Source organism: Bos mutus, chromosome 4, assembly GCF_027580195.1.
Source record: "Bos mutus isolate GX-2022 chromosome 4, NWIPB_WYAK_1.1, whole genome shotgun sequence".
NCBI lineage: Eukaryota > Metazoa > Chordata > Mammalia > Artiodactyla > Bovidae > Bos > Bos mutus.
This window is the reverse complement of record NC_091620.1, coordinates 27,349,766-27,366,090: the sequence shown is the minus strand read 5'-3', so window position 1 is coordinate 27,366,090 and position 16,325 is coordinate 27,349,766. Positions and strand designations below refer to the sequence as shown.

The following is a 16,325-nucleotide window of genomic DNA, read 5'->3' as shown; positions in this document are numbered from 1 at the left end:
TTCTTATCATATTTAAGATTGTTCCATTCGTGCATGCTCAGTTGTGTCTGACTCTTTGCAACCCCGTGGATTGTAGCCCGTCAGGCTCCTCTGTTATGGAATTTTCCAGGCAAGATTACTGAAGTGGGTTGCCATGCCCTCCTTCAGGGGATCTTCCCAACCCAGGGACTGAACCCATGTCTCCTGAGTCTCCTGCACTGGTAGGCAGATTCATTACCACTGAGCCCCCTGGGAAACCCAAGACTGCTCTGGTGGGTCACATAATTGATGAATGTACAAGATAAGTGTATGGTAAGCCACAGGGACAGACATGCTGTCCCTTGTTTCTGAGTGAGCAAGAAGACACTTTGATAATGGCTCAGGATTTTTTTTCCTACTAATTTTGATGCCCACAAGCTTTGAGAAGGTGTTTCTTCGATTGCCAAGCAAACATTATTGACATCATTTCAAAATGACAAAATTACAGGGACATTTCCACTGACTATTCAATAGATTGACTTCTAGCTCTCAAGGTGTCTTCCCTTTTCTTCAAGCAGTAATTTATCTGAGATAATTACCAGCCATTAGATCCCCCACTGAGCTAGTCTAGCAGTCTAAGCTCAGACTGAAGAAAAGGGGGAAATCATATAACTTACCCTAAGCACAGTCACTGATTTTTCTTAAAAAAGGAGAAGCACAAACAATATTTGAAAAAGAGTCTTAGCAATACTACTACCAAGAAGAAGAATGACTGCAAACAACAACAACAAATTTCTGCAAGCAAAATCCTTTAGACTGAGTTGTAAGATAATGAGGTTCATTTCATTTTTAAATGAATACATGCTATACTGAGGAACAGCAGCCTGTGACTAAATCTGCTGCTGCTGCTGCTGCTGCTGCTAACTCGCTTCAGTCGTGTCCGACTCTATGCGACCCCATAGACAGCAGCCCACCAGGCTACCCCGTCCCTGGGATTCTCCAGGCAAGAACACTGGAGTGGGCTGCCATTTCCTTCTCCAATGCATGAAAGTGAAAAGTGAAAGTAAAGTTGCTCAGTTGTGTCCAACTCTTAGCGACCCCATGGACTGCAGCCCACCAGGCTCCTCCGTCCGTGGGATTGTGACTGAATCTACAGCCATTCAAATCTCTCCAAGCCTGTGAACATGCCATAAAATAAAAACCATTCTGATGTCCATAGGTCGCCCATCTGTAGTATATCTGACAGCCTGGAGGAGGGAGAGAACAGATATATATATACTTCAGTTCAGTTCAGTCTCTCAGTTGCGTCCAGCTCTTTGCAACCCCATGGACCACAGCACGCCAGGCCTCTCTGTCCATCACCAACGCCCAGAGTTTACCCAAACTCATGTCCATGTCCATTGATACATACTTCAGATAATCCCTTTAAACTGATTATGGTTTCTAAAGGAGGCTTGTCCTTCATCTTCGAAGGTGCCCACAGGGAAATAACAACCCATGAACACAAACAAACGACACATTATATTGAATCATAATATTGAGCAAATGAAAATACCATTCCACAAATTATTTCACAGTACCAGAAACTGGTTAATTATGCAGACCTCATCAAAAGAGTTGACATGCACAATGACGTTGAGAATAACATCTCTCCATCTGGATCTTCTGCCATCTGTGAGGCTCCACGATTAATGTATCCCACCATTGTGACTTACCATTTCATCAAACTCATCACTGCATGTCGATCCACAGGCTTTGTGATATAGACACTTAATGGGTAAATTCATTCAGAAAAGGACACCAAAACAAATTCTAGACAATTTGGGACATATTAAAATAAAAATATCTGGCCTTGAAATAGAATTATAACACCTATGCGTTTGCATAGGCCAAGAACTCCAGAGCAAGATGAGCTGGGTTTGAACTTTGGTTCTGCTAAACTGTATGACCTTGGGCAATTGAACTTCTCTGTGCCTCAGTTTTCTCATCAGTAAGTTGGAATGGGAATAGCAGCAATCTTGTAAGGTTGTAAGGAGAATTAAATAAGTTAACCTGTGTAAAATACTTAGAATAGCGTGTGGTACACAGAAAGTATTATATAGGAGTCAGCTGCCATTGCTTCTCTAGGACCAGAGGTGGGGGTGCCCGTAGACTGCCATTTTAGCACGACCAACACAAAATGAGCCCCTTGGCTTGGCACTTCTAGATGCTTGGACCCTAAAACCCACTCTGACTGATAATCTGGACCAATAGATAAGCCACTTCATTAGCAATTTAAGGAGGAGTATATGAGCTCTCTTTTGTCCAGGTACCTTCAACTCCTGAACATCTCTAAGGAATGGGGATGGGCAGGTTCTGGATCTGCAAACATTAACTAAGAGATGCCATAAGGAGACCATCCATGTATTACCAGTTTGCAGAAAACTGTGATATTGTAGTGTCTAACTACAATAGCATTTATTAAGCAATTCAGTAACACAGAAAGCACTTCAAAACCCAATAATATATCAGAATCATTATTATTAATACTATACTATAGTGGGGCAGTCAGAGAAGAATAACAAAGATGAATTTGCATCAACTATATCTTAGAAGCAGGTTGTTTTTTTTTTTACTAAATACCCTTGGTATAAATATGCTTACTCACTACTTTCTACTTTTTTTATTTTCCATTTGCTGGACTCTGGGCAATGAGCACTTTATCATTTCCTCTTTTTCTGTGAGAATGTATTGCTTACCGAGCTCCCCATCACACCACATAGACCAATTACATCAGACTTAGTAAGCACTGACAAAGTAGTTCCTAACATTTTCACCTCTAAGATCCTCCTAAGACATCACAAACGATGTCTTAAAAGATTGTATCTGTTGAAATACAATTACTGGTTAGCCATTTACTTGTGGAAGGATATCTAAGTTGCCTCCAATTTTTAGCTATTGTAAATAAAGCTGTTATAAATAGTCACAGTTTTTTGTGATGAGAAAGTTTCATTTCTCTGGGATCGATGTCCGAGAGTACAACTGCTTGGGTGCTGTACAACTGTTGGACAGTTATGTATTTAGTTTTATAAGAAACTGCCAAAACTGTCTTACAGGCTGGCTGGGCCATTTCACATTCCCATTGGCAATATAAGGGTGATCCACTTTACCTGCATCCTCACCAGCATTTGGTACTGTCATTATTTTTCATTGTAGCTATTTTTATAGACATATAGTACTATCTCATCTAGCTCAACCCTTTGGGACAGTGAGAGCTATATCTCATCTCCAGGTAAGTTAGAATCCCAAGCCCCCGGCAGCATCAGCATCACCAGGGCACTTGTCAGAAATGCAGGTTTGGGGGCTTCCCTGGTGGCTCAATGGTAAAGAATCTGCCTGCCAATGCAGGGGACACAGGTTCAATCCCTGGTCAGGGAAGATCCCACATGCCACGGAGCAACTAATCCCATGAGCCACAATGACCAAGCCCATGCTCTAGAGCCCATACAACAAGAGAAGCCACCGCAGCCCACACACCACGACTAGAGAAAGCCTGTGTGCAGCAACAAAGACCCAGCACAGCTGAAAATAAATAACTTTGTTAAAAAAAGAATGTGTATTTTAACAACATCCCAGGTCATTCACACACTCTTTAGAGTTTGAGAAGCATCTCTCTAACCCAGATGGCTGAGAGAACCAATCGGGTCCACTAGAAACGTCCTCAGCCGCGGAGATGTATACAGGGAAGGGAGGAGATCCTCCAATGAGGATGGGGGAAGTGGTGGAGACACACGAAGACAAAGTCACAGAGTTTTTTTTATCTTCACAAAACCTCCGAAGTATCTAAGGACTTGAGTCTTTAACTTCTCTAGTGCTGTCAGGCTTAAGCTAAAAGGATCGAGAAGCTTGCAAGCCGATACAGCAAAGGAGAATAACCTATGAACACCCTGTAGTGTGTTTGATTTTACTTCCTGAAGGATCTAGTGAAGACAGCCATGACAGTACTCAGTATCATCCTGAGATGGGTGGAGAAATGTGCTTATGTCTCTGAATTACGGCAGCAGCTGAGGCAGAGTCTGGGGTTTGCTCAGGGAGGCAGGGTGGGTGGGACTCCTTGTTCCCTCTCCCACGTGGCCAGAGTTTTCTAATTCCCACATGACGTCCACTGGGCTGGGCAATTCCCTCACAGCACCGAAGAACAGCACCAAGATGCCTCAGAAACCCTTGCTTGTCTGTCTGCATGTGCAGCAGTTTAGTTAGCAAGTCAGCCTCCTTATCAGCATTGACGATTGGCAGCAACTATTTTCATCATTTACTTCATCCTAAAAACAGCCTTCTGTGGAGTTTGCAGTTGGAAAGGACTGGTTGTGGTTGTCTTTTCTTTTGTATAACAGGGTGGGTCATACATCAGCAAGGAAATGATTTTTTTGTTGTTGTTGCAAATTGCAAATACCTTTATGCCGTTTTCTCCAGATTCTGATTATCACCTACACAGCCTTTCCTACTGAGACTGTAGCTGACACCCACCAGAAGTTCACCTAGAGCAGCTCCCAAGCCAGGCTGAATATCAGGGGCAGAGTTAAAAGCTCCACTCCCTCCATTCCTAAGAGTCTCTCTGCTCTCAAAGTGATCTGACACCGCTGCATAGATACAGAGACACCAGGATGGGAAATATCAATTAGAAACTGTGTGGCCACAACGATGCCTCGCCCTGCTTTTGCCCTTGATGAAATTGCTTAAACTATTTTCTGTTTTACAACACCATACACGGAAAACATTTTTCATGCCCTGGGCTCTGGCCTGCAGCAGTTTTTGCATTCTGCAATCAGGAGGAAATTGATTAATGTGAATGTTTTAGCTGTGGTTGTTGTTTGTGTATAAACTTTTGTTAAAACAAGTGCGGCAGAATAAATGACCTTTATGTAGACACCTATTAAGGCACTAAAAGGCTTGGCTACATTCATCTGAGACGCGTACACATAACGAGGGGAACAATGAGGGGATCAGCAGCTGCAAGGGGTTGAATTGAACTCCTCAACAATGGAAAAGTTTTTCAGACCCAAATACCAGCAATCAAAGAGAATTTTTGCAGATAATCCGAGAGAAAGAAAATAATAAAATAAAAAAAAAAAATGCTAGCCAACTTGGCACCAGTTAACATAAGGTTGCCATGTGAGACTTGTCAGCTCAAGAGCAGACGTACCACCATTCTTTCACCCAACTGCAGTATTCAGAACTGTTTCCCCAAATAATCCCAGATGGCATGCCACAAAATTTCAATTCATTTTAAAAGCTTTCTTTGCAGTTATTATGTGATTGAAAGTGCAAAAGCAAGTTGCCATTCTCATGGCACTATTTGCATTGACTATTATCCCCTAAAATCCCCTTTAAACCGCTACATTGTCAGCCCCTAGGCCTCATTTAGAACTACAAAAAAGCCCAGATTAATTCGATCAAAGAAAGAGCCAAGTACAAAATGCACTTTTCAAACTGTATCAGAGTGGGTTCCTTTACAGATCGCTTCGGGGCAAGAACTGCAGGGGAAAGAAAGCCCCGAATTAAAGTTTGGTTAGAAGCGAAATAACTCCGTTTAGCTCCTTCTCTGATTTATTGGAGATCCTCAAGGCAAAATCTCCAATTAAAAATTCTTAGAGGGAAATATATTTAAATATAAACACTGATACAGATGCCCACAAATAGCAGCATCACATCCATACCCTCGCCTTTCAGCCGCTGTTCCCGAGAGGTAGTTGGAAGCCTCGTGTGGGTAACCTGGTTAGTTAGCAGGAGTCTCTAAAGTCTCCCTACATAAGCCAAACAACTTTGCATTGTAAACATTTATGCCCCTTTATTTTTTTTTCACCCCATCCCCAGAGGAAATGTTTTCAGTTACCACAGACAAGAAATTTCTGGAAAATAAAGGAAAATTGGGGTAACGGCCTTATCTTTCCACAAAACAAAACATGCTAAGATTCAGGTGGAATTCCGGGAGTCAGAAGCATGCCTTCCACGGGCAGGCTGGCTGGACTGCTGGCCTCGGGGTGGGTTGGTTGGAGTTAGTCTCACCTGGGGGTCTGGAGGTGGGGGAGAAGGCTGGGGTGAGCCAAGCTGGAGTTGGGGTTTCTTAGGGATGCTCCATTAGTTTCCTAGGCAGGGTTAGCAGCGTCCGTATCCACTGGAGATGTTGCAGCCGCCCTGCAGCCGGCTGGCTCCCTCCTCCCTCTCTGCCCGAAGCTTCAGCCACTGCTTTTGTGCGCTGAGAACATTTTACTGAAGAGGGATCGGAAGCACAAAGGTAGGGCTACAGGACGTGTGCAGCAAGTTGTGCAATTGCCGCTTCAGGGACCAAGCAGAGCCAGCTGCAACAAATGTGAAAGTGATTTACTCGAGAGAGGAACCAGGGCGATTCCAGCCGGTAGTTTCAGTTCAGTCTTCTGCTCTGGGAGGGGTGAACTCAAAGTCCTACTGTTTCCCAAACCCTCCGTGGAAACAAAAGAGCATCATGCTGCTCTAGTCACACCCCATGTAATGTTTAGAAAGGGCACGCTGACCAACGGGCTCCAACCATAAAGCACTGATCCTGAACTTCTTGGTCACATTCTCGGCTAGAAATGCACAGGACTGTTCATTCAAATTGCGCATAGGTGTGCATCACCCACAACTAAATCCTCATCATCATCCTGAGAATGATCTAGAGAGAACAAATATGGATAGAAAGCTCTGCAAAGTGGAAATGTTACCCACCTCCCACCTCTGAAGGCAGGAAGACAAAGAAAGAAGTTTTACAGGATAGAGATTACAGACTCAAATTGCTTTCAGTAGAGGTAAACAATCAGCTTTCCCCCAAATCTTCCAAATTAGTTGGAGTCTTTTCCTGATGGCTCTAAATTTTAACTATTGCATGGTACAAAGAAAAATGGTTCAGGTTTTTTGAGACCTGGACAAACTCCGAAACTCTGCAAACCTACACCTGTAAAGGAAAAGGGAAAGACAGGCATGTCTACTGATGTCTTAGGAGAAAACAGTGTCACTGGGAGAAAACATCCACAGTAATTTATTTCTAGTGAATTTCAATAGACGGTTACTTAGTTGCAGTGGAAATGTTTCCTGTGACTTTTTATGTAGGTCTCACTGAAGCCCCTCACAGTTGCTTCCCTTAAATGGGTAATATTTGTCTGATGAAAATTCAAAAAATATTCCGAGCAGAACAAGAAAGGAAGATCAGATGCCATGAGCTTAGTTTTCTGAATGTTGATTTTTAAGCCAACTTTTTCACTCTCCTCTTTCACGTTCATCAAGAGGCTTTAGACAGTAGTAATACCATGGTTCTAAAATAAGTCTCATGTGCTTTCTACATAACAGAATAGCTCTATTGGCACAGGAAGGGGCTTGGGAAGGTTTGGGGGGGAGGGTTGATTTGGTTTGTTTTTTGGCCTAATAGAGGCCCTGGTCATCTCTATGATACACATATGTGTAAACTTCAATGTGGTCCATAGGAAATTAGCTATGAAGTTTCTGGCAGTTAGTTGCACAAATGGAGCCCAAATTTGAATCCTCCTTAGGAAAACCTACTTTACCTAACTGACCATTGACAGCCAACTGTTAGTCCTCTGTGTTTTTTCTTCAGTCAAAGCAGGAAACAGGATGCTGTTTTTAAAAAGTATCTAACAAATAATATCTTTTAAGCATGTTGTATTTGTAAAGAGGAAGTCTTGGTTTAGTCGTAAATACTGCCATTACAAGTATCACTATTCAAACACTCATTTAAGAAATATGTATTGAAAAAAAAAAAAAAAGAAATATGTACTGAGTGCCTGCTCCTGCTGCTAAATCGTTTCAGTCGTGTCCGACTCTGTGCGACCCCATAGACGGCAGCTCACCAGGCTCCACCGTCCCTGGGATTCTCCAGGCAAGAACACTGGAGTGGGTTGCCATTTCCTTCTCCAATGCATGAAAGTGAAAAGTGAAAGTAAAGTCACTCAGTCGTGTCCAACTCTGTGCAACCCCATAGACGGCAGCCCACCAGGCCCCTCCGTCCGTGGGATTTTCCAGGCAAGAGGACTGGAGTGGACTTTGCACGAAACCCTAGTCCAGGTGCAGCAAATACAAGAGTGAAAAAGAAGGATAAGTTCTCTGCTCTCATGGAGTCAAACTCTAATGGCGACCAGTGAGAGACAAAACACAGGCAACAACAACAAAAAAGAATTAGAAGTGGAGTGGTGGGACAGAAAGGGGTGGGCTACACTGGATGGAGTGAACTCTAGAAGAACTAGCCGGCACAGATCAAGGAGAAGAGCACTCCAGACAGAGAGAACAGCAAGGGCAAAATCATCAAAACTTGGGACAGAAAGAAATCAACTGGTGGAGGAAGTGAGTCGAGTAAGATAAAGTCAGAGAGGTGAGCAGGAACCAGACCAGGTACATCACTAGATTTGATGCTAATTATTGGACACAGCTGCAAAGAATATAATCAATCCAAAATAAATCAATTTTGATTACATTCTTTGCAGCCGAAGATGGAGAAGCTCTGTAGAGTCAACAAAAACAAGACGGGGAGATGACTGTGGCTCAGAACATGAACTCCTTTTTGCCAAATTCAGACTTAAATTGAAGAAAGTAGGGAAAACTACTAGACCATTCAGGTATGACCTAAATCAAATCCCTTACAACTATACAGTGGAAGTGACAAATAGAGTCAAGGGATTAGATCGGATAGACAGAGTGCCTGAAGAACTATGGATGGAGGTTTGTGACATTGTACAAGAGGCAGTGATCAAGACCATCCCCAAGAAAAAGAAATGCAAAAAGGCAAAATGGTTGTCTGAGGAGGCCTTACAAATAGCTGAGAAAAGAAGAGAAGCTAAAGGCAAAGGGGAAAAGGAAAGATATATACCTATCTGAATGTAGAGTTGCTTTCTTCAGTGATCAATGCAAAGAAATAGAGGAAAACAATAGAATGGGAAAGACTAGAGATCTCTTCAAGAAAATTAGAGATACCAAGGGAATATTTCATGCAAAGATGGGCACAATAAAGGACAGAAATGGTATGGACCTAACAGAAGCAGAAGATATTAAGAAGAGGTGGCAAGAATACACAGAAGAACTGTACAAAAAAGAACTTAATAACCCAGATAACCATGATGGTGTGATCACACACCTAGAGTCAGACATCCTAGAATGTGAAGTCAAGTGGGCCTTAGGAAGCAACACTACAAACAAAGCTAGTGGAGGTGATGGAATTCCAGCTGAGCTATTTCAAATCCTAAAAGATGATGCTGTGAAAGTGCTGTACTCAATACACAAGCAAATTTGTAAAAGTCAGTAATGGCTACAGGACTGGGAAAAGTCAGTTTTTATTCCAATCCCAAAGAAAGGCAATGCCAAAGAATGCTTAAACTACCGCACAATTGCACTTATCTCACACGCTAGCAAAGTAATGCCCAAAATTATCCAAGCTAGGCTTTGATAGTACGTGAACCGTGAACTTCCAGATGCTCAAGCTGGATTTAGAAAAGGCAGAGGAACCAGAGATCAAATTGCCAATATCCATTGGATCATCGAAAAAACAAGAGTTCCAGAAAAACTTCTGCTTCATTGACTATGCCAAAGCCTTTGACTGTGTGGATCACAATAAACTGTGGAAAATTCTTAGAGATGGGAATACCGAACTGCCTGACCTGCCTCCTGAGAAACCTGTATGCAGGTCAAGAAGCAACAGTTAGAACCAGACATGGAACAATGGACTGGTTCCAAATTGGGAAAGGAGTACATCAAGGCTGTATATTGTCACCCTGCTTATTTAACTTCTATGCAGAGTACATCATGCGAAACGCCGGGCTAGAAGAAGCACGAGCTATAATCAAGATTGCTGGGAGAAATATCAATAACCTCAGATATGCAGATGACACCACCCTTAGAGAAGAAAGTGAAAAGGAACTAAGAGCCTTTTGATGAAAGTGAAAGATGAGAGTGAAAAAGCTGGCTTAAAACTCAACATTCAAAAAACAAAATTATGACATCTGGTCCCATCACTTCATGGCAAATAGATGGGGAAACAGTGGAAACAGTGGCTAACTTTATTTTGGGGGGCTCCAAAATCACTGCAGATGGTGACTGAAGCCATGAAATTAAAAGATGCTTGCTCCTTTGAAGAAAAGCTATGATCAACCTAGACAGCATATTAAAAAGCAGAGGCATTACTTTTCCGACAAAGGTCCATCTAGTCAAAGCTATGTTTTTTCCAATAGTCATGTCTGAATATGGATGTGAGAGTTGGACCATAAAGATAGCTGAGCACCGAAGAATTGGTGCTTTTGAACTGGGGTGTTGGGGAAGACTCTTGAGACTCCCTTGGACAGCAAGGCGATCCAACCAGTCCATCCTAAAGGCAATCAGTCCTGAATACTCATTGGAAGGACTGATGCTGAAGCTGAAGCTCCAATATTTTGGCCACCTGATGTGAAGAACTGACTCATTGGAGAAGATCCTGATGCTGGGAAAGACTGAAAGTGGGAGGAGAAGGGGACAACAGAGGATGAAATGGTTGGATGGCATCACTGACTCAATGGATATGAGTTTGAGAAAACTCCGGGAGTTGGTGATGGACGAGGAGGCCTGGCGTCCTGCAGTCCATGGGATCGTAAAGACTTGGACACAACTAAGGACAGAGCATATCAGGGAATTTTATGCAAGGAAGTAACTCAGCTGCAACAATCCAAGAGCATCTTCTTTTGTGTCCACACCTCAGATCACATGTCTAACCTCCAGGTTTTTCCTGAGGACCCATCTTTTGAGGCAGACCTCCTCAGCTCCCACATATGTGAGGCAAATAATGCCCCATGGGTTGAATCTGACTAAGGCAAGAGAGCAGCTGACAGATAAATTCTTCTCCCTTTCATCTCCTTATGGACTGCTCTGAAAAAAAAAAAAAATCAAATTCAAAGACAGCCAGAAAATAATCTCACAAGATTGAGAAATCAATCATCCTTTTTTTCTCCCCTTTCCAGTTTCATTGAGATGTAATTGACATAACAGCACAGTGTAAGTTTAAGGAGTACAGCATAATGGTTTGACTTTTATACATCATGAAATGATTATCACAATAGGTGTAGTGAACAAATCCATCATCTCATATAGATGTAACAACAAATTAAAGAAATAGAAAACAACATTTTCCTCGTGAGAAATCAGTCGTTTTCAAACCCAAGTGGTGGCCTATTGACTGCTACACATTCACACTCTCTCCTCTCCTGCCTTACCCTCTGCCCTCACCCTTCTACCTGGGATTGGGTTCTGAAAGCACGAGTCCAAGCAGAGGTGCATCTGCTCTGCCACCTTACTGCCCAGCAGCCCCTGCAGGCAGTGCTAGAAGTATCTGCAGTGGATGAGAACGCTGTGCAGAGTCTCTGGAAAGCCTTGGCGGAAAGTTAGCACAAAACACGAGGGTTGTGAAGCAAGGCCAGATCTTCCGTGGCCAAGGACTATTCTTCATTTGAAAAACAGCTCCTGGTACCACTGAGACCTCATAGAACTTGACTGATCTTGGGCCATCAACTGACTGTACAAGTGACTATGAGAACTGCCCACTAAGCTGGATGGGATTAGATCACTGAATTATGAGGTCAGAGAAATACAGCAATCCACTATATGATGGAAAATGTGTATTTAGTTTTGGGCCCAAGCAAGTCCTGAAGGTATAAGCAAACTACCTAAACAGGCAGTTCAGATTCCCCTGCACCTCCCTCTAGTGTATTAACGCCTCTTCCTTGACTCACAGCCTCATAGAGGATTCCTTGATACCAATTAACAGAAGAGGAAAGGACTCAGGTGTGGTCCATAGATGGGCCAATACCAGTATATTGGTATAAAAACAAAATGCTACAGCTGCATTACTCAGGAGTGGGTCTAAAGGGCTGGGATGAAGGCAAATTCTCCCTGTCGGCAGAGCTCTGAGCAGTATACTTGGTCATCCATTTCATATGGAGGGGCCTGAAATACAGATAAACATAAATTCCTAAACAGTGGCCAAAAATGGCTTAATGGTCAAGCCCTGAAAGAACAAGATTGGAATATCAGAAATAAGGATGTCTGGATAAACAACGAGATCCTAGTGTATAGCACAGGGAACTATATTCAATGTCTTATAATAACCTGTAATGAAAAATAATCTGGAAAATATATATATATATCTGAATCACTTTGCTGTACACCAGAAATTAACACAACATTGTAAATCAATTATATTTCAGTAAGAAAGAAAGAAGTGGTCTGGGGAAGGGGTATGTGGATGGATCTATAGAAGTATACACTAAGTGTTTAGGTCTCTGAGACTCATGCTAACACCCTCAGTGGGTGTTCCTTCCAGCTAAGGCTCTCACCAACCAGATGGACAGGATGACTTGTCTTATGGACATGAGTCAGCCTTTCTTTCTTGGCCACCACTGTGCTTGTGCAGTAGACCCATGCTATACCCACAGCTTCCATCCATGCTCCCTGCTATGGATGGGCTAAATAGCATGAATTACCGCTCACTAAGACTCATGTAGCTACTACCACTGCTGAAGGCCCAAACTGCCAAGAGCAGAGACTGTCACTGAGCTACTGACACGGCATTATTGCTCAGAATTCGTGCTTCTCATTCCTTTAGCCTTAGACTCTGCTGTGTTAGGACTCCCTGTCCTGGGTGAGGATACTTCTGCTAGGAAACACAGTAAGACCTCTACTAACCTTGAAGCCTTGACTCCTACTTGGTCACTTTCATCTCCTCAATCCAGTAGACCAACAAGCAAATACATGAGTTTATTTCTAACTAGCATGAGAGGCTAGGATGGATACTACACAATGGAACAGGACAGAGTATGTCTAAAACCCAAGGCAAGGGACCTACTGGAATATCTCTTGGTGCTTCCTTGCCCAGTGATAACAATGGATGGAGAGTTGACTTATCAGTGACTGATCAAATTAAGGCAACTAAGGATTCTGATCCCCCAAAGATGAAGGTCTAGGTCAGTCTACCAGCAAAGGAACTCAGACCAGTGGAGTGTTGGACAAGGAAGAGAGGGATCTAGAAGGGGTGGCAGAGGGAGAAGTTGATGATGGATATCTACTACAAGTATAGGACAAGTTGCAGGTTGCAGCATCAGTTGTAGCCATTTTGCTAAATCTTTTCAGAACTTATGGCAGGCCATCATCTCGTGAATGTGCACCTCCTTTCTCAGGGAAGACATAAAAACATCTTCACATCACAAAAACGAAGGCCACATATCACAGTATGAGAGCCAGATACAGGGAGAGGGTAGAACCAACCTGAGAGATAGAAGAGGCAAGCTGTCTCAGCACTTGTCGCGCACCTGTCCAGACCTTCTTGGTCTCACCCACCCGCCTTTGGCCAGTTGTTCCAGATACAGCTGCAATGGTAGTGACCTCTCCGTGTGGCCTCTGACCCACTGAGGCACACAAGAGCTGGTGCTCCACACCAAGCTGCACACTCCCATCCTTGCCCTGGAGCATCCTCACCAACACCAAGATACAGTACACACAGACCCACTCCGTGCCCGCAGGGCCCGCTGCAGAATTTGCGGTACAAACTGAAAATGTGAAGTCACTTGTTCAAAAGGCATAAAAGCCTTTTTCTTCTTCCAAAGTCTCTCTCTTGACCTGTCATGGTATATTTTATCTGCTATTTCATGCGGCACTCCCTCGAGCAGAGATATACTCACCAGGTGAGTGTGGACCCTTCCTAGGGTCCAGGGCACCACCCAAGACCAAGCAGTACAAAGTCGGGCACTGAGAACCCATCTCAGGGAGGCAGGGAAAAGAAGAGACCACTCTGAGCAGAGGCACCAAGCCCCTCGGCGCAGGCTGCGTCATCCCTCAAACTTCGCTTATAAAACACAAGTTCAGAAATAAAATTAGTAAGACTTTCCAGGCAGTACCTACAGAGCATTAAATCCCAAGAGTGGGTCTGAGTCTGAGATCGGCTATGACTTCATTGGTCACGTGCCCAGGAAGCCTGCCCTGGTGCCTACTCATGCCCAGACAGGAGTGTAAGGGAATTAACACCCCTCACAGCAAACCGTTAACCAATGGGAGACGGGAGACAAGTCAATTCTTCTCCCTCCTTAATCCAGACATACTGTGCTGAAGAGCAGTTTCTCAGAAAATTAACCTATAAGAAATCAGTCCCACTGGATTCCAAGTGCAGGCTGGCTCCGCTGGGCATTTTCACATTAGTGTCTCCTTCCTGGACTCACTTTCCTTTTTTTCGTCTTGCTTGGGCTGCATTCCAATTAAAGTAATAGTACATAAGCCATTTCCACAGGCTCTAAATTTTGGGTGACCCAGGCTAAGACCATCAGTTAACTGAAAAGGCAAGGCAACAGGGAACATACTTTAAATAGCTTGTTTTCATTTAAATGGATTATTTTAGTTTAGAATGCTATTTTAATTTAAAACATTTAAGCATGCATTCGTTTGCCAATGTTCCAAAGGTTTTTTTGTTTGTTTGTTTGTTTAAGATTCAGTTCACTCTGGAACAACCCAGAGGGATAGGGTAGGGAGGGAGGTGGGAGGGGGGTTCAGGATGCGGCATATACATGTATACTTGTGGCCAATTCATGCTGATATATGGCAAAAAAAAAAAATCACAATATTGTAAAGTAATTATCCTCCAATCAAAATTAATTAATTAATTGAAAAAAAAGAGGGGGTTCACTGGTTGAAGTCCTACTTTATCTTTTTTGATATACCATAGCCATAAGGCAACATTTACTGTTTGTAGGGTTGATTTATTTAAAGTAAAACAATAATTTAAAGACACTTTTAAAGCAATGTGAATGCACCATTTCTCAGTTTTTATCGATTCTTTTCTTTCTTTAAGAGTTGCCGCACCAAGCCTGACTTGGCAGTACTCCTTTAGTGGGTATGTATATCAAGTAATTCCAAAGTACTCAGTTTAGTTCCAGAATAAGAGTTATTTTTCTGACTATGTTTTCATAAGTTTATATGACATTTATTCAAATTACAGTCACAAGTATATTACCTATAAGCAGGTTTACATCATTACAATTCTAAAGACAATTCCAAGTACAATAAACAGGTTTGATGGCAAACACAATTGATTCCTGGTAACATTCAGCTCCACTGACGGGGACAGAAGACTGGGGTGTCCTTATATCAGTGAGTCTCAAAGTGTCCCCAGACCAGCAGCAGCAGCATCCCCTGGGAAATGGTTATAAAAGCAAAATTCTCAGGCCACCTCCAGACCTACTGGAACCAGAATCCAGAAATGCAAGTCATACACAAGTGTGAGAAACATTGTTCTAGAGAATTATTTAGTAACCGAGAGCATTGCGTGATGGGCAACAACTAGTCCACTTTACTAAGTAGAGAGTATCCTTAATTTAACAAGTAGTTCATTGGAGGTCAGTTAAAAGAGTTTCTAGTGTGCTTTGTTAGGATTAGGCTTGACTCTGTCTAAACAAAAAATGTAAAACAAAATAGTTCATGTAAATATAGCTGGTGCTACAGAACTGTACACTTAAAGATGGTTAAGATGGTAAAGTTTGTATTATTTTTTACCAGAATTAAAGTGAAAGTGAAAGTGAAGTCACTCAGTCATGTCTGACTCTTTGTGACCCCATGGACTATAGCCTACCAGGCTCCTCCGTCTATGGGATTTTCCAGGCAAGAATGCTGGAGTGGATTGCCATTTCCTTCTCCAGGAGATCTTCCTGACCCAGGGATTGAACCCAGGTCTCCTGCATCGTAGGCAGACGCTTTACCATCTGAGCCACCAGGGAAGTTAAAAATAAATCAAATTCAAATTTTAAAAGCAGTGGCCTGGACTTCCCTCGTGGCACAATGGATAATAATCTGCCTGCTGAGGCAGGAGACATGGGTCTGATCCCTGGTCTGGGAAGATGACACATACCTCGAGGCAACTAAACCCACACACCACATCTACTGAGCCCAGGTGCTGCAGTTATGGAAACCTGGGCACCTAGAGCCCACGCTCCACAACAAGAGAAGCCACCGAAATGAGAAGCCCACACGCCACAGTGAAGAGTAGCCTCCACTCGCCACAGTGACGCTCACACGCAGCAGTGGAGACCCAGCACAGCCGAAAATAAATAAATAAATAAATAAATAAAAAGGATTTTCCTTAAAAAAAAAAAAGCAGCAGTAGCTTGAGCACATTAGAAATTTATTTTTCTTTCATCTAAAAGAAACCCAGAAATAGGCAGTTCGTGACCTGTATGGCACTCCCTTAGGTGACCAAAGACTCAAGTGCCTTCTGCCTCACTTTCCACTGTCCCCCTTAGAGTGGGACGCTTGCCCTCATGGCCCAAGAGGGCTGCTAGAACTTCAGCCACTGCATCTACCTCCCA

General features: G+C 43.0%; 1 non-coding gene across 1 annotated transcript; it reads right to left on the bottom strand.

Moving 5' to 3' along the window:
• Window positions 1-15,664: 15,664 nt before the first annotated feature.
• On the bottom strand, window positions 15,665-15,737 carry TRNAR-ACG (transfer RNA arginine (anticodon ACG)). The gene has a single exon. It is a non-coding gene; the product is annotated as a tRNA-Arg (tRNA).
• Between the last annotated feature and the right edge of the window lie 588 nt (window positions 15,738-16,325).